Below are 24,097 nucleotides of genomic sequence, written 5' to 3'. Positions count from 1 at the left end.
CCTAACTGGCCTTGAGTATACAATAAATAATGCAATATTTTGCCCATCTAGTGTAGTCAGCAATACACACTGAACATCCTGCGAGTTAGTACTTATTTGTGTTGCAGTCACGCCTAAGTGCGTACCAACCCATATGGACAGACCCCCTACCGGTCTACCCCTCTCACCCTTACTAGCCACGATATCAAATGTAGCAAAACCCTGGGCTTGATTACTTTTCAGTGCCCAAGTTTCTTGTAACATACAGATATCGTGGAGGGCCATAAAGGAGCCCTATTCATGAATGGCCAGTTTACTCTTAATGCCCGCCACGTTCCAGGAAAGGATTTTTACATGGCAGGTCAGTAGATCTTGATTAGCTTGATCATGGGGCAAAGGGCTACAGGGATCATTAATCGTAGCAAATCCCTCTTCTGGCGCAGAGGCATACTCATAGGGCAATACGTATAGATCAGATTGGGATGAGACTGTTCCAGAGGGAATAGATTGTTGCAGGGAGAAGGTCTGCGGTGGGGGAATCAACTCGGTATCCACAGCCTGGTGGCCCAAAGTGGTAGGCCCACTAATTAGGGATCTCCTCTGTCAATCACAGTCATCAAAGCCTGAGAGGGCATCGAATCTATTTGCTACTTCCAGGGGGGTAAATGGTGGCCAAAGATCAATCCTCCTGGAACCGTATCGGTGACTCCCATAGGGCACAGTGACCCAATCAGATACACTTTCGTGAGCCGCAGTGATAGGTGCATGGGTGAGGTGCTGATTATCAAAGGGTATAGGTAATACAGGAGGGTATGACTGCATTCTAGCTGGGGCCCTGGAATATGCCCTTTGAAAGACTAAGGGTCTTGGGTAGAAGTATGTCAATTCGCGAGGCATAATGGACCCACAGTTTTTGGTCGGAGTATGGTCAAGGATATGTGTAACTACTCTGGGGTCTCTAAAGTTAATAATAATTATATCCCCCTCAGTATCCTTAGCTCTACGTCCCAACCAGGGAAGTCTCCGGACATGCAGTATCTCCCCATTTACATTAAAGGGAAGGGGCCTGTTTAGGGTAAGCCAATGCATGGTCTTGTTTTTAAGCTCGAAAAAGCCTTCCTTTTTACCCTTTTCCAATGGCGGAACTCTCGTAAGCACTACCACATATGGGACCGCTTCTGGGGGTAGATCAACTTGATGCCTCGGTTGATCCACTGCCCTAGCTGAAGAATAAGTATCTCCCCTTACATTTAGGATGTTTCCTGAGGTAGATTCTAACACTCCCTTTGGCGCTTCACCCATATCTTTTTGTACTAAATAATGTTGAGCTGTATTGGGAGATGTAACCATAGATTGGCTATCAGAGATGACCTTATCGTTTTTCCTAGTGTGGATGGAGGATGTCACTAGTGCCGCGGGGGGGGGAGCAAAACTAGATGTGCCTGATCTTTACGTGCCCCCACGTGTTCAGTGATAGCCAATTCTAGATCCCCCAGGCGTTGCTCAATATTTTTTAATCTTTCCATTATGGGTAGAGCAAATGACCTTAGTAGTTGTTCAATGCTCTCAAGAGGGGCAACATGCAAACCTTCATTAGTTGGACAATGTGGGGGACAGTTTGAATCAGAGGAGGAGGGTGCCAATGGAACAATGGTGCTTGTGGCCATAAGGGGCACTGTAGATGAAATAGGTGGTGCACTAGACTTTGGCATGCATACAGTGTCTAAAATGTGCCTTGGTCCCTTGCCAAAGTCAGAATGATTAATCTTGTTCCTTAAAGAGTCTCCTAGCCTCTTTCTTCTTTTAGTAGGAGGTGGTCTATGAACTTTGGACACAGCCACCCTCCCCAACTTCTTTTTGGTAGCCTTAGCCTCGGATTGAGAGGAAACAGTGATCATATCAATTTCCTTATTAGGAGTATTAAAGGGAAGTGGATTGATGGAAACATGCGAATTGTTAAGTTTATCAGGTGGAGATTGGGTGTCTCGGAGCAATATGGGAACATTATCAGTGGCTAATGACTCCTGAGTGAGTGTGAGTGGACATGGCTGGGAAGGAGTAGTAGAAAGCAAAATGTCCGTGGGCAGTCTATTTATGATGCATTCTATAGAACGACGTCGCTCAGCCCTCCGTTCAGCTAAGATAGTCTCCTTCCCAATAGTCACAACAGCCCTGGTAAAATAATCATCCAGTGTACCTTTATCGGTACCTCCTCCAATTATGAGTGAATTTGTGGACAAAGTCTCGGCCATACTTAGCGTGGCAATAAACTGTATCAGAACTCACAATAGTTGGTAGAGATGATGGATTTCCCCGGTCCGGTCTCCTCGTGCCTCTGAGGGCCTCAGAGGGCCCGCTCTTTGCCCGGTCTTCGCCCCGGGCGCGAACCGCTGGCGCGTTAGAGCAAAATGGATATACTAGAGGAGGGGTCCAAGAGGGGGGCGGGGCCGGGAAGAGTCTCCAGGTGTGCAAAGTTATTCGATCAGAAGGCACCCTGGTCCTCGCAGTCCCGGCCTCTCAAGCTCCAGGGCAGCACCTCCACAAGCAGCGTAGCCCACCCCTCGGTCGATGAGCAGCAGCAGGGCGAGAACAAACTCCAGTTGCAGTGTCAGTATCTACGAGCGGCTCCCGCGAAGCGGGGGCCGCGAGGAGTAATGTAGGCGGTAGGGGCGGGGCCGGGAAGAGTCTCCAGGTGTGCCAAGTTATTCGATCAGAAGGCACCCTGGTCCTCGCAGTCCCGGCCTCTCAAGCTCCAGGGCAGCACCTCCACAAGCAGCGCAGCCGACCCCTCGGTCGATGAGCAGCAGCAGGGCGAGAACAAACTCCAGTTGCAGTGTCAGTATCTACGAGCGGCATTTTAGTTCAGTAGTTTTTCATTATTAAGGAACAAAGTTTTAGTGATGTATTAAGCTGTGGTATACTGTGGTAATTTCATGGGATACGATGATACATGGCAATGACAAAACACAATATTATTCTCTAATAAAAGCATCACAGAATAAAAAGGCAGCCATATTGTTTAGGCTAACGTTTGGCTGTGTTGTGGGTCTCTACGTGAGATATAGCTTAGTACTATTTTTTAAGCTATAGGAAGAAATGAGGCAGTTTAACAAAGTATGAATGCAAAGTATGAGGGCAAAGTAGTTTTTTGTTGTATTAATTTTTAAAAAGGTTTGTGTAGTACAACTGTTCTTCATTGAAACTATCTGGGATATATTGTGTTATCTATTGAAATCTAAAAAAGAAAAGACATTTATGACAAAAGGCACTCGACAACACGCCACTCCTCTCCAATCTATGACACACCACTCCACTCTACTCTATGACACACCACTCCTCTCTGTGATACCTATTAAAATATAAAAATAATTATATATGACTGAAGACACTCTATGACATTCCACTCCACGACACTCCACTCCACTCTACGACACTCCACTGTAAGACACGAAATTGCACTGTACTACACGCCACTCTACTCTACAACATACCACTCCATTGTATGGCATGCCAATCCTCTCTACGTTGCTCTACTCTATGCCCTTTTCTCTAAGACACTCTGTGACATGCCACTCTATGACACGCCACTTCACTCTACTCTCCGACACGCCATTTCACAGTATGTCACTCAAATCTTCAACACTCTACCCCACTCTATGACCCTCCACTGTATGTCACTCTACTCCACTGAACAACACACCATTCCACTTTACAACAATACACTCCTCTTTAGTCCCCTCCACTCTAAGACACACCATGACACACCACTCTAATTTACTCTGCAACATGCCATTCCACTCTATACCACTCCACTCTACAACACTCTACCACACTTTATGCCCCTCCACTCCATGCCACTTTACTCCACTCTAAAACGCGGCACTCCTCTCCTCTCAATGACATTTATTTATTTATTTATTTATTTATTTATTTATTTATTTATTTGCAGGTTTTTTATAGCGCTAGAATCGACTCCAGCTGGAGTATCTCTGCGCTTTTGGCTAGTTAATCCTTTATCAAGAGTGAAATAAGAGGGAGTCACTAAATCGCATTTTTGAACAACAAGGTTTTAAGTTGTTTCCTAAACATCAAGTGTTCAGAGCATGAACGAATAGTTACAGGGAGGCAATTCCACAGTTTGGGTCCCAATACTGATAGAGCTTTATTTCCGTGCCTGGCCTTCTTGGCACGCGGCACTACCAGTAGATGCCCATTACTGGATCTGAGCGTTCTGGAGGGAGTGTACGGAATGAATTTCTTTTCCAGGTATAGTGGACCTTGTCTATTTATGCTCTTATGTATCAGACAGCAAGTTTTAAATTTTATCCTTTGGCGGATTGAGAGCCAGTGTAATTTATCTAAAAGTGGCTTTGATGCTGTTCTTGGAGGGGCATTGAGGACAAGGCGAGCCACCGTGTTTTGTATCACCTGGAGTCTGTCCAACACTCCCTCATTTGCAGAAAGCAACAGGCCGTTGCAATAGTCGATCCGACTCAGGACAAGGGCCTGCACCAGAGTCTTCCTGAAAAGGTCCGGCAGTAATGGAAAGACTTTACGTAGCAGGCTGATAGTATGGAAGCATACGCCTGCGACATAATTTGTATGTTGTTTTAGTGACAAATCCTGGTCAAGGCGAATCCCCAAGTTTTTAACGATCTGTTTGGGCTCAGGTACTACGCCTAGATCAGGTGGCCACCAGTCTGGTGTCCAGAGTATTTTGGCTTCTCCGAACAACATGACCTCCGTTTTTGTTGATGTTACACTGTAAGTAATTAGTAGACATCCAACACGCTACAGCTTCCATGCCTGCAGAGAAGGAGCTCCTCAATTCCGTGGTAAGAGTCTTGAAAGGGAAGAGGAGCTGCGTATCATCAGCATATGACACGGGGATGAAGCCAAATTTACGCATCACTCTTGCCAGGGGGGCCACATAGATGTTAAAAAGCGTTGGGCTTAGACAAGAGCCCTGTGGTACCCCTTTAATAACTTCTACCTCCGCTGAGTGATACGTACCCATGGTGACAGTCTGGGTGCGATCGGAAAGGAAGCTCCTCAGCCAGGCAAGGGCTTTGTTCTTAATTCCTACGTTCGACAACCGGTTAATAAGAATGTTGTGTGACACGGTGTCGAACGCTGCCGACAGATCTAATAACACTAAGATCACGGAGTAGCCTTTGTCTTGGAGCATATGCAGGTCGTCCATAACAGACAGTAAGGTAGACTCAGTGCTGTGTTTTGGCCTGAACCCAGATTGAGAATGGTCCAGGCCGCCAGCAGTTTCGATAAAGCTGGAAAGGAGTCTATTGACATACTTTTCTGTAAGTTTTCCCAGAAAAGGTAGCAATGAGATTGGCCTTAGGTTAGATAATTCGGTCCAAGCAATGGTGGTATTTTTCCTAATAGGCCTAACTAATGCACGTTTCCATTCTCTGGGGACAGATCCTGTGCTAAGAGACAAATTGACGAGTTTTTCGATCGTAGGACATAGTGTTTCAAATAAGGTGGGCATAAATCTGGCTGGAATAATATCATCCGGGCTGCCACTTTTAATCTGCATGGCCAATACAGATAGATCCTCATGAGTGATGGGAGGAAAGGTGTCCAAGGTATGTATCTCATGATTGAATTCCGTGTTTTGGAAAGCAAGAACTGTATCAGTAGCCATGGCATTATTAGACTCCACAATTTTCTCATAAATAGTATCGATTTTATTAGAGAAAAAAGATGATATTCCATCACAGAGCTGTTGAGACGCCAGCTCGAAGCTTTCACATGCTACAGGTTTGACAAACGACATGACACTGTACTCTATGACAATCCACTCTGCTCTACAGCACTACATGCCACTCCACGCTACAACATGCCACTCAACTTTACGAGATGCCACCACACTCTACAACATGCCAGTCCATTCCATGACATGCCACTACACTCTATGCCCCTCCATTCTAAGACACTCTACGACACGCCAATCTTTAACAGTCCACTTCAGTCTACTCTATGCCACACCTCGCCACTCTATGCCACTCCACTATATGCCCCTCCACTCTATACCACCTCACTCGACTCTACGGCATGCCACTCCACACTATGACACGCCACTCCACTCTACAATACTTCACTCCACGCCACTCCATGCCACTCCACGTCACTCCACTGTACAACATGCCACTCCACTCTACAACAAGCCACTCCGCCACGCCACTCCACTGTATGACACACTCCTCCACTGTTCGCCATTCCACTCTATACAAGTCCACTCTGCGCAACTCCACTCTACATCCCTACACTCTAACACACTGTGTGATATGCCACTCTGACATGCCACTCCATTCTTCTCTACAGCACACCACTTCACTTTACACAAGTCAACTCCGCAACACTCTACTCTATGCCCCTCCACTATATACCCCTGTACTCCACTTTATGACACTCTACCACAGGCCACTCCACTCCTCTCTATGACACCCCACTCTACTCTATGTCACGCAGCTCCACTCTATGACATGCCACTCCAGTGTATGACACTTCACTCCACTCTGCGACATTCCAAGCCAGTCCACTCTATGACACACTACTCCACTCTAAGGTCACAACACTCTATGCCACAACACTGTGCGACACGACACCCTACAACACTCCACACTATGTCACTCTACTCTATGCCAATCTACTCTCCTTTATTAAGGATAGTGGTGCCTTCAGCTCTCCTCCCTGAGCCTTTATGGGCCTGGGCAACCTATCCCTCGAGGTCTTCATTTTTTGCATGCAGCCTGCCCTTCTCAAGCCTTTAGGACCAAACGAAATCCATCCTCTGGACACTTTATTGTTTTAAGGGGAGAGGGCTGTGGCCACCCTCCCTAACTTCCTCTGGACCCCAAGGACACCATCCCCCATGACCTTTTTATTTTTAGGAGGTGAGGGGGCACAAGTACCCCATCCCAGGCCTGTAGAACCCCGGGAACCTCATCGGCTGATGTCAAAAATTATATTTGAAGGAGAGAGGTGTGTGTGGCCTCTCACCCTGAGTCACTGCAGGTTCCAGGCAACCCATCCACTGGGGCCTTTATTTTTAATTGAGGGTATGGGTGCAGAGAACCCTCACCTGAGCGACTATGGGCTTTGGCCTCTTTAACGGGGGCCTTCATTTTATATTAAGTGGAGAGGGGTCTGTAACCCCGTCTCCCGGAGCCACTATAGGCCTCAGGGACCTCCATCCCGGGGTTTTCAGTTTTTTATCAAGCAGAGGGGGAAACGCAAAACCCCCCTTCCAGAGCCAGTGGTGGACCTGGGGACCTCATCCCCAGGGCCAAAACATATATTTTAAGGGGAGGGGCCTGCCCGCCACCAAAGCCTGTTGGGGATCTGAGAAAAACATCCCCTGGGGGCATTTTTTATTAAGGGGAGAGGCACACAGCCCCCCCCTCTCCAAGCATCTTGGGGCCCCAGTGATCACCACCCCTTGGTGCCTTATGTTGGTACCTGGTATCTACCCAGGACACCCACACTACACACCGTTGTAGGCTGTGGGGGTGCACCAGGGACTCCATGGCCTCATCTACTCCCTGCCTGCACCCATTACGTGTGTATTGGGAGACAGCTCTGCTCCTGCAGCTGTTTTTGCTTGCCCACTCTGAGCCGGAGGAATCTCAGTTTGTATGCCTGCAAGAGTGCAGAGTCCCTGGGGTGGGATCCCTGGAACACAGGGTGTGAGCCAGTCATCTGTGATGGGGTCCCCGGGACCTTTTAATGGCTTGGAGAGGGAGGACTGCATGTCCCCCTCCCCTATACTCACATGAAGGCCCCAGGGGATGGGGTCAATAGGGGATACGTTTGTCTTGGAAAAAACTCAGAAGAAGTTTAAAAAAGGGGGGACTGGCACTGCCAGACATTAGGCTCTATTGCATGGCCTTTCAATGGATGAACTTTCGTACGCTGGTAGGAGAGCCTGAGAGTACCGCGTGGGGCTTATTTTTGAATGAGATGACCAAAGAAGCCGGCGGAGCATTTTTTTATAAATCTGGAGCACAGAAATACTTCAAGAAAGTAAGATTGAAAGTGCTGAAAGCAGCTTTAAGTTTATGGGTGGCAGTGAGAAGAATTCTTAAGATTGGCTACTTTTCAGAATTTGCTCCAATATGGAATTCCCGGGGGACACCGGATTGTCTTAAGGATGCCCTGAGCTTACCCTTGAGGCAGGCAGGAGTTAAACAATGGGGCGACCTAATATTAGATGGCGTAGTGATCCCATGGGAAGTTCTGCCTATCAAGACGGGTAGTGGACTCTCAAGGTTCAAGTACATACAGCTTACATCATGGGCTACAACGGTAGGGACTGAGGTTGGAAGCAATTGGGACTTTGAGACCTTCATACAAGATCCCTCACAGAAAGCCAAAGAAGTAGCCCTATGGAACAGACTTCTTTTGGAGGCGGAGATTGAAAACACACAGGATCCATCGAAGTTCTGGACAGGGGTGTTACAGGAGGGAAGCATGTCTTTGTGGTCTGACTCAGTCAAAATCCTCTATGATATAGTCACTTCAGCCAATCTTAAAAGACATCACTTCTTCGTCATGCATGGACTGTACTGGACACCACATAGATTATCAAAATTTGTGCAACAGCCGGCCCCAAGATGTAAAAGGTGTAACCTTCTTAAAGCAAATGATCTACATGTCTTTTTTACATGCCCAGGGCTAAAGGATTATTGGTGCGCTGTGGAAAATAGTATAGGGGATATTCTAGGAGAAAATATAACCCTAACAGGAACATTGGTTCTCTTAGGAGTGGACTACGTAATTCAGCAGGCATTAAGATCTAAACAGAGGGGGTTGTTGTTTTATGTAATCCTTCTGGCTAGAAGGTAAATTTTGGTTAGATCCTCAATCCCCCAATGCAATAACTTGGCTGAACGTGGTTAAATGGACATGTAGACTTGATGTTAAAAGGGTTGAAAGTACTCCGGCTGAGGTGTGGGAGCCCTTTTTGAACTGGCTGAATTGAAAGGCACCCTTGGTAAATCAATTTGGAAATCTAATTCGGAATTTAGTCCAATGATTACATCAAGCCATGGATTGGGGTGCTGAGTAGGCGTGGCCGCTCCCCCCGTGCCCTTCTAAGGAAGGAGAGTTGGGTGCCGTGGAGGGTAGTGTACGTAACTGCTTGGACCAAAGAAGGATCAAGGGTGTTTGTTGTTCGAAGTGGCCCATATTGCAGTAACCATGCTGTAATGAGGACAATAAAAAAAAAAAAAAGCAGTGCATTGCGGGCGCGCGAGTTATAGATATCTTTTCTAACTATAACGGGGGAATTTCACTGGTTTTGTACGAGTGAAATATGCAACTAACTATAACGCCCTTGAAACCTTTGGTTTTTTCAGTGAATTTCTAAGGTTTTTTAAATGCTAATTTCTAACTATAACGTGCCTGAAACCTATGGTTTTTTCAGTGAATTTCAAAGGTTTTTTAAATGCTAATTCATAACTATAACGTGCCTGAAACCTATGGTTTTTAAGTGAATTTCAAAGGTTTTTTAAATGTTAGTTTCTAACTATGCCTACAGAGGTAGGACATGTGAACAAAGAAGAAAAAATGCACGGAAAGAAGCAACAGAAGTCCTCAAAGACGAAGAAAAGTGCAGGAATAAGCAAGATGTGCAGAAAGAACCAACAGAGGAGCAGAAAGAGGACTTCTTACAAAATCATCCTGTGCCCACAACTTTTTCAGACGGGTACTGGTGTTAACTGACTCTGACTAACTAGACCTAGAGCCAGTGGTATGCTAAAAGACACTTAGAATACAGTGAAAACACCTGCATACACTAGGGAACACTATGCGTTGGGGTACCCCTGTGATTAGCATGACCTCCTCTGTAAGCCCCCAGTATATAAAAGGGCAGGGGGATTAAAACTACCTCTTAAAATGCACCACAGGGTGCGTTTGCTCACTGGTGAAGGGAGGGGGGGCCTGAGATGACATGTGTTCAAACACGCCCTGTGGGCGTTTTAAGTTGGGGGATATAGTCCCCTTGAATCCTGAGGGTCCCTGGGGGCCAACTAACCCACCAGGTATGTCCAGTAAGTGCCACAGAGTTGCATTGCAGAGAGGTGTAAAATGGGGCATGGCCTCAGACCACCTCTCTGCAACGCAGCACAGTGGCGCTTACTGGAAGCATCTGGTGGGCTAGTTGGCCCCCAGGGGCCCTCAGGATTGAAGGGGAATTATTTCCCCAACTTAAAACGCACCACAGGGCGTGTTTGCACACGTCACCTCAGGCCCGGTCCCCTCCCTTCACCACCGTGTAAACACGCCCTGTGGCCGTTTTACGTTGGGAGATTAAGTCGCCTTGAATCCTGAGCGTCCCTATGGTCCTGTCAACGTTTGCCACTGTTTCCTCTCCTCAGGATGGCGCTGATGCTCTATAGGGGTCCCATCTGTCCCCAGTCCGGAAGAGGTATTATACACGCGGACTAAGGAGACAGGTGAGCGAGGGAAGGAAGGGTAGGAACGGCTGGGAGAGAGACCTGAAACGACACAAACATACCATGAGACAAACGATACTCCCACACTTCCTGACCTGAAACCCTAATCCCCTCCCTGGTCTCTCTTTACCTGCTACAGCCTCCCGCTTTTCGTGTCCCAGTCGTTATTTCAGAGGAAACCCGCAATCCAGTTAAGAGGGCACTGGAGAGCGGTCTCAGGGCGTAGGGTCGCTCAGAAAACAAGGCAGAGTATCTCTACGGAGCAAAGGGCATCTCAATTCTGATTGTGCTTAATGCTCCTGAGTATGCACAAAAGAGGTTATAACTGTAAGCGAATGACTGTTCCTCCCTTATGGTAATTGTGTCAGGTTACCCTGTAAGTTACTCACGGTTCAGTAGCTCGGCTAACCCGACTTCTGCTTCCTTTAGGGAAAGTCCTGGGGATCTGTGGACGATGAACTGACGTTGCTACGGTGCGGAGCCTGGAAATCCTTGGGCAGAGAAATGCTGGCGCTGCTACTCAGAGCCCGGAACTCCGTGGGCAGAGGAGCGCTGATGAAACGACGTTGCTACGGTGCGGAGCCCGGAAATCCTTGGGCAGAAGAACGCTGGCGCTGCAACTCAGAGCCCGGAACTCCGTGGGCAGAGGAGCACTGTCGCTGTAATCCGGAGCCCGGAAATCTTTGGGCGGTCTTCAACAAACTGGAACGGAGGTACCGTTGTCGGGGGTCTGAGGGATTGATGGAAGCCAAGACAGGAAAATAACCAGGAATCATCGGCAATGCTCTCAGGGCGTATCGGACTATATCCTCTCCACCGATCGTTACGTCGGACACGTGGGGCGTGCTCCTCCGAGCATTATGGGGATTGTAGTCCGAACAGAGCTTGAATGTCGGAGCAGGAGCCTGCGTTACCGGTAAACAGCGCATCACCGGTTCCGTGCTCATGACAGGCCCAACTAGCCCACTAGGTACCTCCAGTAAGTGCCACAGAGCTGCGTTGCAGAGAGGTGTAAAAAGGGGCACAGCCTGGACCACCTCTCTGCAACACAGCGCAGTGGCGCTTACTGAAAGCACCTGGTGGGCTAGTTGGCCTCCAGGGGCCCTCAGGATTGAAGGGGAATTATTTCCCCAACTGAAAACATGCCACAGGACGTGTTTGCACACGTCACCTCAGGCCCCGTCCCCTCCCTTCACCACTGTGTACACACGCCCTGTGGCCGTTTTAAGTTGGGAGATTAAGTCCCCTTGAATCCTGAGGGTCCTTAGGGTCCAACTAGCCCACTAGGTACCTCCAGTAAGCGCCACAGAGCTGCGTTGCAGAGAGGTGTAAAAAGGGGCATCGCCTGGACCACCTCTCTGCAACGCAGCGCAGTGGCGCTTACTGGAAGCATCTGGTGGGCTAGTTGGCTCCTAAGGGCGCAAAGCCCGAAACGCATAGGCAAGTGTTGAGACTTGTGTTGTGCCCTGAAGCGCTTGACTCAACGACCGCACGCCCCCAGCGAGTGCACCTCAACGGTGGGGCAACCCTTTTTGCATAAATATTGTGGCCAGCCCAGGCCACGAGGAGCACCACCCCGAGATCGAAGGGGATCCGCCGCTGTTCACTGAGACGGCATGGCGTGAGCAGGTGGAGGTCGTGTGACATGCAGGCGCACAGGAGCGCAATGGTTTTAGTTTCTCTGAAAGAACTTTCCAGTTAGCAGAGATGGCAGCGACCCACTGGGGGTTTAATTGTGAACTTCAAGTCCCAGAATTCCTAGCAGGATACTCACCCGTGTGCAATGGCTGTGACCAATAAAAGGGGATGTTCTTGAAGCTATTCGTTTGCCATTTCTGCTGCTGTTTGTCCAAGAAGAAGGGCGCAAAGCCCGAAACGCGTAGGCAAGTGTTGAGACTTGTGTTGTGCCCTGAAGCGCTTGACTCAACGACCGCACGCCGCCAGCGAGTGCACCTCAACGGTGGGGCAACCCTTTTTGCATAAGTGTGTGTATATATATATATATATATATGCAGAAAGGAGGTCATGCAATGAAAGCGGTGTAGTCCGCACAGACGGGGCTGGTGCAGTCACACGGGTGAAGGGCCCGTAATGAATACAAGCAAAGCTCCTGAAAAATAGTTTACAGGAAGGCTCACACTCCACAGTTTTAGTTTCAACAAGCGTTTATTGGCAACGCATTTCACCCACACTTGGGCCTTCTGGCCATATAAAGAAAACACAGTGCCCTATCGCCCTTAAAAAAAACAGACAGGGTGAAATGGGACCATTAACATAGAAGACATACTTTGTACTTAGTCATTTTCAGTAGGCTCATAAGTTATACAGCTATGATTCGTGTAATTCAAACAGAATCATTTGCTAAATGAAGGAATAACATTGTGATTCAGATTGTCAAGCCAAAGATAATCAAGCCACAAATAATCAAGCCAAAATGATAATAAGTGTCATGACAAGGGCACCAAAAGAGAAAACATAGTTAAAGCTGAGTGGCTTATTCCATAAACACAGCATAGGGACTAAACATAAATAAGTAAATTGAAGCTAAGTGGCTTCATATACATATTCTCTTTTCCTAAAGTGCCCCACATAATTTCAATTGCAAAAGGCATATATGTCAAGTGGCAGAGATCACAGTACAGTACATTCTTATACATGATAATGATCAGAGCGGAGTATATAACTGAGCCTGGTATCAAAACAGTAAACCTTCCAGTCTGTAAACTACCCAAACATGTACATCCGTTGTGCTAACACCATGTGTGCGCATACGAGACAACCACCTGATGACCACTACAAATACATCTCATTGTTTAGAAAAGAAAAAATAAGGAATAACAAAAGGTGAAAATCGATAGAAATTTACGTTACCAGAAGAAAATCCCTCTGATACTGTATATGCCTAATTAAAGAACAACAATGAATCAGACCAAAGGAGGGACACTGTATACAAGGAGAAAACATCCAGAGAAAAGGAAAGGGGTGGGCTGGCATCATGACTCAGCAGACATCATAACTGGGAAAACAGGAAAAGCCACACAGCTATCAGAACAGAGACAACAAGATGAAGAGTTAAAAATGAAAAACAATACAAAATATGGGAATCAAACATGAGGTGAACGATGACATGGAAGATAAACATATCACTCATCATATGTCGCATCAGCCGATGTGAACATAATGCACAAAATGAATCCTCGTATAGAGAAGATGACGAGACAACAGACAAAGTGTTGAATCTCCATCAAACAAGGGTACTTCCTCATATTTCATCATAATTACATCCATTAAGTGCTACTTTGTTTGGTGGAGATGCCCTCATATTCCTCTGCATCAAGAAAGCACCATCAAAATTGTTGGGAAATGCGCTAACTTGGTAAGTTGAGCTGTCCATCAGCTTGAAAAATGGTGGAAACATAGTTTTTATTTTAAAGGGGTGGGCGCCCTCCTCCTCAAGCCTATTATGGCGCCAGGGACCCCATCCCTTGGGGTCTACCTTTAAAATAGGCAGGTGCCCCGGTGCCCACTCAGGGCACTCACAAACAACATGTTTTGGGCTGCGGGCCGCTGTCCCATTCGGCTCCCTGCATGATGCGGGAGCCCGCTATGCTTCTGCACGGAGGGAGCAGCTATTTATGCTGCTCCCTCCGGGCGGGAGCAATCTCTTGTTTTGTATCCCTGCCTGTATCAGTCCGAGCAGGGAAACAGAATGCAAATTTGCTACTAGTCGGCGGGAGCATTTTTAAAGCTCCCACCCGCCAGACTGATCCTCAATCTGCCCAAGAGAACCCACATCACCCAGCCCTTGAAGGACCTCCATTGGCTCCCAGGCCAGAAGAGATGCCAATTCAAGTTCCTGACACACGCCTGGAAAGAACTCCACGACCAAGGACCTATCAGAATAAACCACCACCTGCATTTCCTCTGACCTCCCTCGAACCTTCCCTCTGCACACCTCGCCCTCGCACAGATACCACACACATGCCGCTGTCGCTCCAGGAGACACTCCTTCTCCCAACCCGCAGCCAAAGCCTGGAACGACCTCTCCCTCCAACTCCACACATACCCCCACTGACCCACTTAAGGAAGGGGCTCAAGACCAGTCTCTACGACTGATACCTGTAGCAAGAAGCTGGATACCTTCTTGGGTATCCAGGCTTTAGTTGTGCTTTACAAGTATGACTTGATTGCTTAGGAGCAGACTTTGTGTTTGCTCCCATTTGGCGGGAGACTTGAAAATGCTCCCACCAGACGGAAGCAAACACAGGTTTTCCTGCCTGCACCGGTGCGGGTAGGGAAACCACTGTGTCCCAAGAATGAGCTCTCCGGGACACAGCAAGTGACCTGGCCCTGAAGGATGGGGTCCTTGGTTCTTTTAAGGCTCTGGGAGAGAGGCCGCGTGGCCAACTCCCCTTTTTATACACATTGGGCCCCGGGGATGGGGTCCCTGGGGCCAAATACAGCTTGGGGAGGGGGTTGTGCACCCCCTCCCCTTATAAAATGTCATGGGCCCGGTCGATGGGGTCCCTGGAGTCAAAAATGGCTATGGGAGTGGGCCGCTCACCCACCCCTTAAATAATCTAAATGACACCGGAGAATGGGGTCCACAGGGACCAAAATGGGCAAGGAGTGGGGTCCTCCTCACAAATACTAAATAAAAATGGCAGTCACCACTTTTCTTGTTTTTGAAGTGATCCTGCAGGAGTCTTGAGGGATTGCGGCAAAAGACATCATTTTGTTTTGGCCCGGGGGTTGGGGCTGATCCTTTGGGTCCCCCCTTTTATGATTATTTGTTTTTTACAGTTCAGTATAGGGGACTGAGGGGCCGGCCTGATTTAGATTTCAAAAGACGGGTTACTCCGGCACAACGGTGTCGGATATTCCATCTAACTAAATATAAATCCCACAAATTTCTATGGTATTTATATTTCAGCGGATGGGATATCCGTTGATGGAGTAACCCGGCCACCAAAATCTAAACCAGGCCCTAAGTCTCCGAGTCCTGTAATGGCTTCCAGCAGCATGTTGCTGGCAGCCAATCAAATCACTCGCTCCAGTGGGAGTCTGACTCCTGCAGGAGCAAGATCGTCCATGGCAAAAGAAGCTCCTTGGGCAAATCAGAATGCTCCATTTTTAAACAGACTCTCCCACAAGACTCTCACTGACTCAACCGTCCACATATACAAATATATTTGTACCTTAATTACTTGAAAATTACTGAACAGATTTACACTAAATCTTGAAAAGCACAATCTGCAGACCAAGATCTACCTTCCTGCCAAATTTGGTGTAATGCCGTTCAGCAGTTTTTGCGGTAGCACTCCTTAAAGAAGTCTGTGGAAAATGCATAAGGATTTTGCATTTTGGAACCTCCCTTTTTTTCTTGGTCCTCTTTTGACGGATACCCCGAAGTTACCTTGCTGCACTGTATCACAGGGAAAGGGTAGGGATGCGATGTATTTAACATTATATGGGATATTCCTGATTTTTACCAGTGTTGATGCACAATGTGGTGCCTAGTGCCAATGCAGTCACCCTTGCACCAAGGTGCAAGGGTGCCTGTCTTGTAGCAGGATTGTTTTTGTGCAGGAACGGACACCTTCCTCTTTCTATGTGTGCTGAAGAATGTGTCTACTCCTTACGCCTCCTCTGGAAATGTGTAGCAGTTCTGATGCATTCCCAGGTCTACCATTTATGGTAAATCTAGAAATGCACAAACTCCATGGATGTGTGGGAACACCCATGCACCACCCATGGACCCCTCCCTGGTGCAGAGTAACGCAATGCAATGATTTGCGATGCATTGCATTTGTCCAACCTTCTCAACCCACTAAGGGCCACACAATGTGGACTTACCTGGCTTGATAAATCGCCACCCTATGATAAATATGCCCCTTGGTCTTGTAGGAAGCATGGTTGCTTGATGGTGCAATTTCTCCCACCACTGTACAAAACTAGGGCTAGATTTACTAACGTTTTGTATCGGGGTTGTGTCACTTTTTTGATGCAGCCCCTATTAAAAATGTTTGTAGGGATATCCCCAAAAAATCAGCCAAGTGTTGACCTACTTAGATAGGCATCAGGTGCAGCTTGCGCTGCTTCTAGAGACCCACCTCGCAAATGACGTAGAGAAAAGGGTGGGGGCGAAATGGGCAGTGGTAAAATTATCATCATCGTACTCCTCGTATGCTAGGGGGTAATTATTTTGGTGAAACGGTGTACCCCCTTTAAGCTCACTTACATAGAATCGGATGGCATGGGTCGGTTTGCGCTAATACAGGGGAACCTTTGTGGAACGAACCTTACTGTTATCACAACTTATGGGCCAAACTTTGATGACCCAGAGTTTTACCGAAGGTTGGAGAGTAAACTGTATGCCCTACAACCAGAAATAATACTGTGGGGGGATCTGAACACTCACTTGGATCCTAGTATGGATCGTAGGGCAGTGACTGACTGGCAGGGGGAACGGGCAGTGCAAGTTATACATGACATCATGCACACCCATAAGATCATTGATATTTGGAGGGCACGAAATCCGTTGGCGCAGGAAGGTACGCACATATCATCTGTACATAAATCATTGTCCAGATTGGACTCCTGGCTGGTTTCCAGGTCGGCACCACCGTGGATAAGGAGGGTTGCGCACCTTCCACGCACTCTGTCTGATCACTGTCCTGTGATATTAGAGTTGAGCATTCCTACACAACACACCTAGCCTTTTCAGTGGCGGCTTCAGGCAGCTTCGCTGTTGGATCCAGTTTTCAGGGTAGGGGTGCGGCAAGCCATTATAAAAATTTTTTCTGGAGAACAAGAGCCAAGTGCAAGAGGCAGGCACACTTTGGGATGCCTTTAAGGCAACGATTCGAGGGGCTTGTATTGGGTTGCAGGCAGGTGTGCACAGATATTTGCGGTCTCGGATGCATGCAATAGAGCAAATATTAGTAAGGTTGGAAAAAGATTATGAGGAAACCCACAAAGTCAAAATCCTGGCAGAAATTAGAGAGCAGATTATGGAATATAATGAAAGTAAGAAATTAAGCACTTGTCCAGGCTCTGGTTGGCAAGGGCATATGGGGAGGGCGGGCGACCGGGCCGTAGTTTGGCAGTTAAGATTGGGGCACCACGGGCGCAAGAGTTTGTTGCACAGCTGGAACATCAGGATGGCACGAAAAGCCACAGCACAGCTGAAATACTTAATCCCTTTGTGGAATACTATTCTTAGTTATATGGTCCTTGTGTTGCAGCCTCTGGGGAAGAGATCCATGCCTTTTTGGAGGAAATAGAGCTTGCTTGGCTTTCCTCAGGACAAAGAGAATTCCTGATGCAACCATTCACGGTTGAGGAGGTGAAGGAGGCTATAAAAGCGCTCCCTGGTGTTAAGGCCTCTGGCAGCGATGGCCTGCCTAGCAAATTCTATAAAACGTATTCAGAATTGTTGGCCCCACATCTAAATAAAATGTATGTCGAAGCCTATGAAAATAAACTGCTCCCCCCAACGCTGGGTGAAGCACTAATTATTACCCTACTGAAACCAGGAAAACATCATGCGCGATGCGAGTAATATCGCCCTTTGTCACTTTTTAATATAGATACTAAAATAATAGCGAAAATGATAGCCCCCAGATTGCGCCCCTTGTTGCCAGCGCTTGTTCTCCCTGACCAATCAGGATTTGTCCCGTCTCGTTCCACCACACATAATTTGTGATCGCTCTTTGCAGTGATGCACCAACCTGACCTGGATATTAAGGCAGCGGTGGTGCTGCTTGACGCGGCCAACAGTACAGAAAAAGGTGGTCACAGTGGAGACATAATTAAACATAACATCACCTGCAGAAATTCAACTTGTCGAATTTATTTGCATTATAACATGATATTCTTTCATATTTTAGCACAAATGTCTACAAACTTTATGATAAGGACTGCTAAAGGTTGCGTAATGGTGAAGGAGGGAAAGGGAAGGCAGCGTGCGATATTTACATCAACAAACGATAATAACCTGTTCAGCCACATATATGACTACATACACATGAAATCACATAGGGGCATATTAACAAGCCAGGCGATAAAATTATCGCCGCTTTAGCGGCGATAATGGGCTTGATAATATGCTCTATGGAATTCCAATTGAAACCCATGTTAGATGTGAAGGACATCTAACCTGAGCTTCAATTGGAATTCCATAGAGCATATTATCAAGCCCATTATCGCCATTTTAGCGGCAGTTTTCTGCCGCTAAAGCATTGATAATTTTATCGCCTGGCTTGTTAATATGCCCCTTAGTATCTCAATGACACAGTAAATGGATTGCTGTTGTCAGTATGTGAAAACAAATAAGACCGTCGAGGTTTCGACCCCAATAGTGAGTACAGAGAATTTAGATCCTTGGAGTAGGGTCTTCAGGACATATGGGGACACCCTTTATGGCCACCCAGAGAAATCTGGTGGGGAAGTTCAAAGTTGTGGGCCTGTAGGCTCCTGAGTCAAAGAGAAGAGTGCTTGTTGTCGCGTCGTGGCTTTAGAACTACTCTGAATAAATATGGAAATGTGTCAACATCTCCAAATCAATGGGCGAGGAAATATTATAATGGCGTCCCAATCATTAGACTCACTCGTAAATTCATATTCAAAACGGATGGTGGAAAAGAGGCAGAATGGATCGAAGAATCCAAGTAGGAACCAATCCCAGAATGACATCCACTCTTGGTCGGAAAATCCGGCTCTTAAGAGCAGGTGATGTTTTGTTTAATTATGTCTCCACTGTGACCACCTTTTTCTGTACTGCTCATGACCCAGGTCTAGTGGATTTTTGGGTCCCCCCATCGTTCTGTAACGCTTGACGCGGCCAAAGCATTCGATTCTATTAAGTGGGGGTTTATGTTTGATGTATTACAGCACATGGGGATGCCGCATACATTTACTCAATAGATAGAATTGTTATATACTGCCCCTGCTGCCAGAGTTCATTTAAATAACTGTCCTTCCGCACTTATGCCAATCTGCAGGGGTACAAGACAGGGCTGCCTGGTCTCCCTATTGCTGTACGTGTGCTGGTGCAGTTGGAGGAACATGTAGAGAGATGGATAAGACTGCCCCTATCGCTGGCAGTCAGAGTGGCAATTTTATAAATGGTAGTTCTCCAGAGATTTCTTTATTTATTTTCTAATGTCCCCATTCACTTGACTCAGGCATTCTTTGCGCAACTGTGTTCCGCCCTAATTACAATGGTATGGGCGGGTAAACAGCCTCGCTGTCGCTGGGAGTTGCTCACCAGGCCATTTTTACAAGGAGGATTTGGGGCTCCTGATCCTTACCTTTATTACTTATGTGCACAGGCGCAATTTGCGCATTACTGGTACTTTCCCCCGCCTTTCCTGCCCCACGTGGCTGTGGAGGTGGATGAGGCATATCTGGAACCATTGACTGCTATGCTGCCTCGGATACAATCAGAATGTCCCCCGAGAAATGTGCGCGTTAGATTGCGCAGTTCAGGCGCGGCGGACGTTAGCGGCACAAGCAGGGAAGCAGCTACTGTATGCCCCGGCACTCCCATTGGCACGACGCCCCACCATATCAGTGGCACGGGAACCTAAAGCACTCTCCCTTCTGGCAAGTGTAGGAATTGTCACACTGGGCGATGCATACCCAGAAGGCACATTTAAGACCCTGGTGGATATACAGACACCTACGCCCAGTACCCCGTTGTTGGTATTCACATACTATAGATTGAGAGAGGCTCTTAAAACTTTAAATATATTGCACCCCTCCGAGCCGCTGACATTCAAACTGCTACAGACTATGCTACCAGGTCCTTCCCATATGAAATTGATTTCTCGATTATATATTGTAATGCAAGCAAACACCACCACAGCACAGCACAGCAGGGGTATGGAGAGGTGGAATGAGGTACTTGATCTACCAATTACTGGAAAGGATTGGGACTATTGCTGCCCTTTAACAAGTCTATTAATAACTAACTGCAATCTGCGGATCATTCACTTTAAGTATCTGCAGCAGTTGTATTATACACCTAAGCAGCTCAAGAGGTATGGGCTGAGAGAATCGTCCAACTGTAAACGATGCAAAATGCAAGACACAGGGGCATATCAACAACAACCGGCGATAATTATCGCTGAGCGCACTTAGCGCCAGGATAATTATCGCCGGCTAGCGCCGATTTTTATCGCTGAGATAGCGTGCTATTAGCAACGCTTATCTCAATAGCGATAAAAATCCTCACGCTAAGTGGCTAACGTGAGATTATCGCTGGAAACCCAGCGATAATCTCACGTTCCCTTGTTGATAGGGACAGGCAAACTTAGCCATGATATCCTCCTTCCATAGGATATCATGGCTAAGTCAGAAAAATACCGGACGTAAAAAAGCAGCGTTAACCGCGGTTAGCGCTGCTTTTTTTGTCTCTAACAGGGTTAGCGATATTCTTGATAATAGGAGAATTGTCGCTTAGCGACATTTCTTCTATTATTTTACTCTGGAACGCCCCCTTTGCATCTCATTAGAGATGCAAGGGGAAGCGTAGAGTAAAAGGGTGCTAACATGCAAATTTGCATGTTAACACCCAGTTGTTGATAGGGCGCTAGTTTTATCTCTGCTTTTTTGGCTTTTAAAGCAAAAAAAGCAGAGATAAAGCCCTTCTTGATATGCCCCATAGATTTTATGCATATGGCGTGTTTTTGTGAGCATGTGCGCGGTTTCCGGGTGCAGGTCACAAAGGCCTTGTTTGATAATGTACTGGAACAGGTGAGATGTACACCACAGTTTTGTTTTTTGGGCCTTGCGGGACATTTAAAGCTGCAGAATCGAAGGCTGGTGTCGATAGCTCTTCTATTAGCAGTAAGAAAAGTGGCTCAACACTGGGATGATAGAAGTGGCCCCAAATTACAAAAATGGTTGGATGATGGGATAGCTATAGAGATGAGCTATCCCATTATGCCGAAGAACTCCCGTTACCTTCAAGGCCTAAGAACTTTTGGCCCCCCCGACTGCTTCTTTGCGAACCTCCCAAAGCGCAGATCCCCCTGATGACCCCCCCCCCTCCCCCGTAGACTGAAGTCTCGGTCAGTCCTGGATACACTCTATGTAAATATTTTACCGTGTAACAAATATTATGTGGTGGGATGTATATTGTATACAAATGTAGTCATGTGATGTACATGCTCGTTTTTTTACTGTATGTGAATGTTGTTATACTTGAATAAAGCTCAAAAATGAAATTAAAATAAAAAAACCTTCTGATTTGCATGGCTTAGCAAAAAAAAAAACGTAAAGCGATACAGTTTATAGCACTGCCCTGCTTTACCTTACGCCGAAGAGGAATTCCATGGGTGTAACATAGGCATATGCATACATCCACCCATGGATTTTAACCAAACGTAGATGTACTAAGGTCTGTAAACCTGGATTTGTGCCAAAATGGTATGTCTACTCGAGGCTGGCATAACGAGGAGAAATATTTGTATTTCTTCTTGTTGCTTCATCTTTCTATGCGTGATGCATCCTGCATCCCAAACAGAAAGAGGGAATTGCCTATGAGGATGTTTTTGTGCAGGAAAATACCCCTTCCTGATGAAAAGCACACCTGGCTATAACAGAAGCATCCTTCCACCATGATGCAAGGGTGCCAGAGTTAGTGCTAGGCAGATGACAGTGTGCCAGTGCAAGCAGGAAGCAGAAGTGTGACATTTCTAAGCAGATATGGCATTTTCCAGCTCACCTCATTCATGCAATGCAGCTCAGTGAGTTACCTTGCTGCATTGCATCGTGTGAAACTTTAGTAAATCTGGACCCTAGTTCCTAATCAGGCCATTACTCTTTCTCTAGTTCAGTTTCATCTACCATTTAGTAGTGCAGAGCTGAAAGCTCTGTCAGAAAAGGTGTGTTAAGGATTAGCTGTACCAGCACAACATATGTATGGGAAACCACTCAGTAAAGCTTTTGGACAAATTTAGTAACACCACAAAGTATTTTACAAATAGAATAAGGTCAAAATAGCATCAATTAAATCATTCACTTGAAATTTATTGTGTTTCAAACTAACAGTTGCATTCCAGACTAGTCAATGAACGTTCCTGTGCAGTATTCACAAGTGGGCACTACTTTACCTACTCCAGCTATACAGCACAAATAACAACTTGAGGCTGCCTCTTGCCTTCAGTCAGGCTGGAGGAATTGGATCAGAGTCAGTTACCTTGTGGAGGCAGGCACAGCTTCAAACTACACACAGGTCCTGTGGTGGATTCATCTTGCTTCAGTGTCCTTTGCAGAGTGAGTCTCTTCTGGTTATTCTGATTCTTCCTAGGCTAGTAGATGGTACCTTCTACTTTCTCTGTTGTTGGTTCAGTCCTTGGTGTTGAGGCCAAAGTCCTCCCCTTACTCTTGAGAGTGTTATTACCAGCTCACAGTTTGTGTGAAGTTGCTTTGTCACTCACTTGCCTTTCATACAAAGAGTCTTCATCACGTCCAGTGCCAAGCCTCTAACAACTGGTCAAGAGGTCTGCTGCAGAAGTAGAGTCTTCTGAGTGATTTTTTATGTCTCAGAGAGCTATGTAGTGATAGCCCATCCACGCCTGGACCACGGCCAGCATCAGGACCCCTGGCCCCCTTGCAACCCACCACTACACTGCCAAGGAGCTCAGGGCCCTGGACACCGTAACAACTCCTGCTGCACTTCCTCCCCTCAATCAACCGAAGCACCCTTCGTCTGCCACCACAGCCACTTCTCCTGCAACCCAGGACCGCCAGCCTGCACTGGACACTGCACTGCTTCTGCACAGAAGACCTTCACCTCCCTCTCCACTAATTTTGCCTTCATTACCGAAACATGGCTCAACCCCCTCCTCTAACCCGAACATCGCCACCGCAACACCCAATGGCTACAACATGCTACACCTAGACCGCACTAACAAACACGGCGGGGGCATCGCAATCATCTTCAAGGAAACTGTTCGATGCACCATCATCAACGACAACCCTACGTCTTTCATGGAGCTCCTCAACTTCCAACTACAGACTGATGCCAAGACCACATTAAAAGGCACCCTCGAACCCTAAGACTCTGACCAACATTCAGCAACATCATTTCCAACCTCATTGCCCCCTCCCACCACTCCTACTCAGTGACCTCAATTCCACGTTGACGATTCCAACAACGCCTACTTCACCTCTCTCCTGAAAAACCTGAGCAACATCGGCCTCACCCAACTTGTCACCTAACCGATGTACAAAGCCATTTGCTGGACTGGATTACTGTGTGGATTTACACCACATCACACCAAATCACAAAAGCGCACTTTCTGGGCCAAGATCTAGCTTCCTGCCAAATTTGTTGTAATTCAGTTCAGTAGTTTTGCGGTATCGCGTCCCAAAAAAGTCTATGGAAAATACATTGTAAATTTGGTTTTGGGACTCCTTTTTCTCAGCCCCTGCTTCACAGATCACTCCAAAAGGAAGGAGCTGATAGGGACGAACTTTTTTGGGGGAATTTTACGTGAATATTCATCAAAAGGCACCAAAGCTTTTAGCAAACCAAAAAACGCTATACTCCTCCAATGGAAAAGCAGACCTAACTATAACTACACTACTATAGAGATCGATATATAAAAATATATTACTGATTT

Source organism: Triturus cristatus, chromosome 5_2 (assembly GCF_964204655.1).
Source record: "Triturus cristatus chromosome 5_2, aTriCri1.1, whole genome shotgun sequence".
In the NCBI taxonomy this organism is placed as follows: Eukaryota; Metazoa; Chordata; class Amphibia; order Caudata; family Salamandridae; genus Triturus; species Triturus cristatus.
This window is presented reverse-complemented; position numbering follows the sequence as displayed.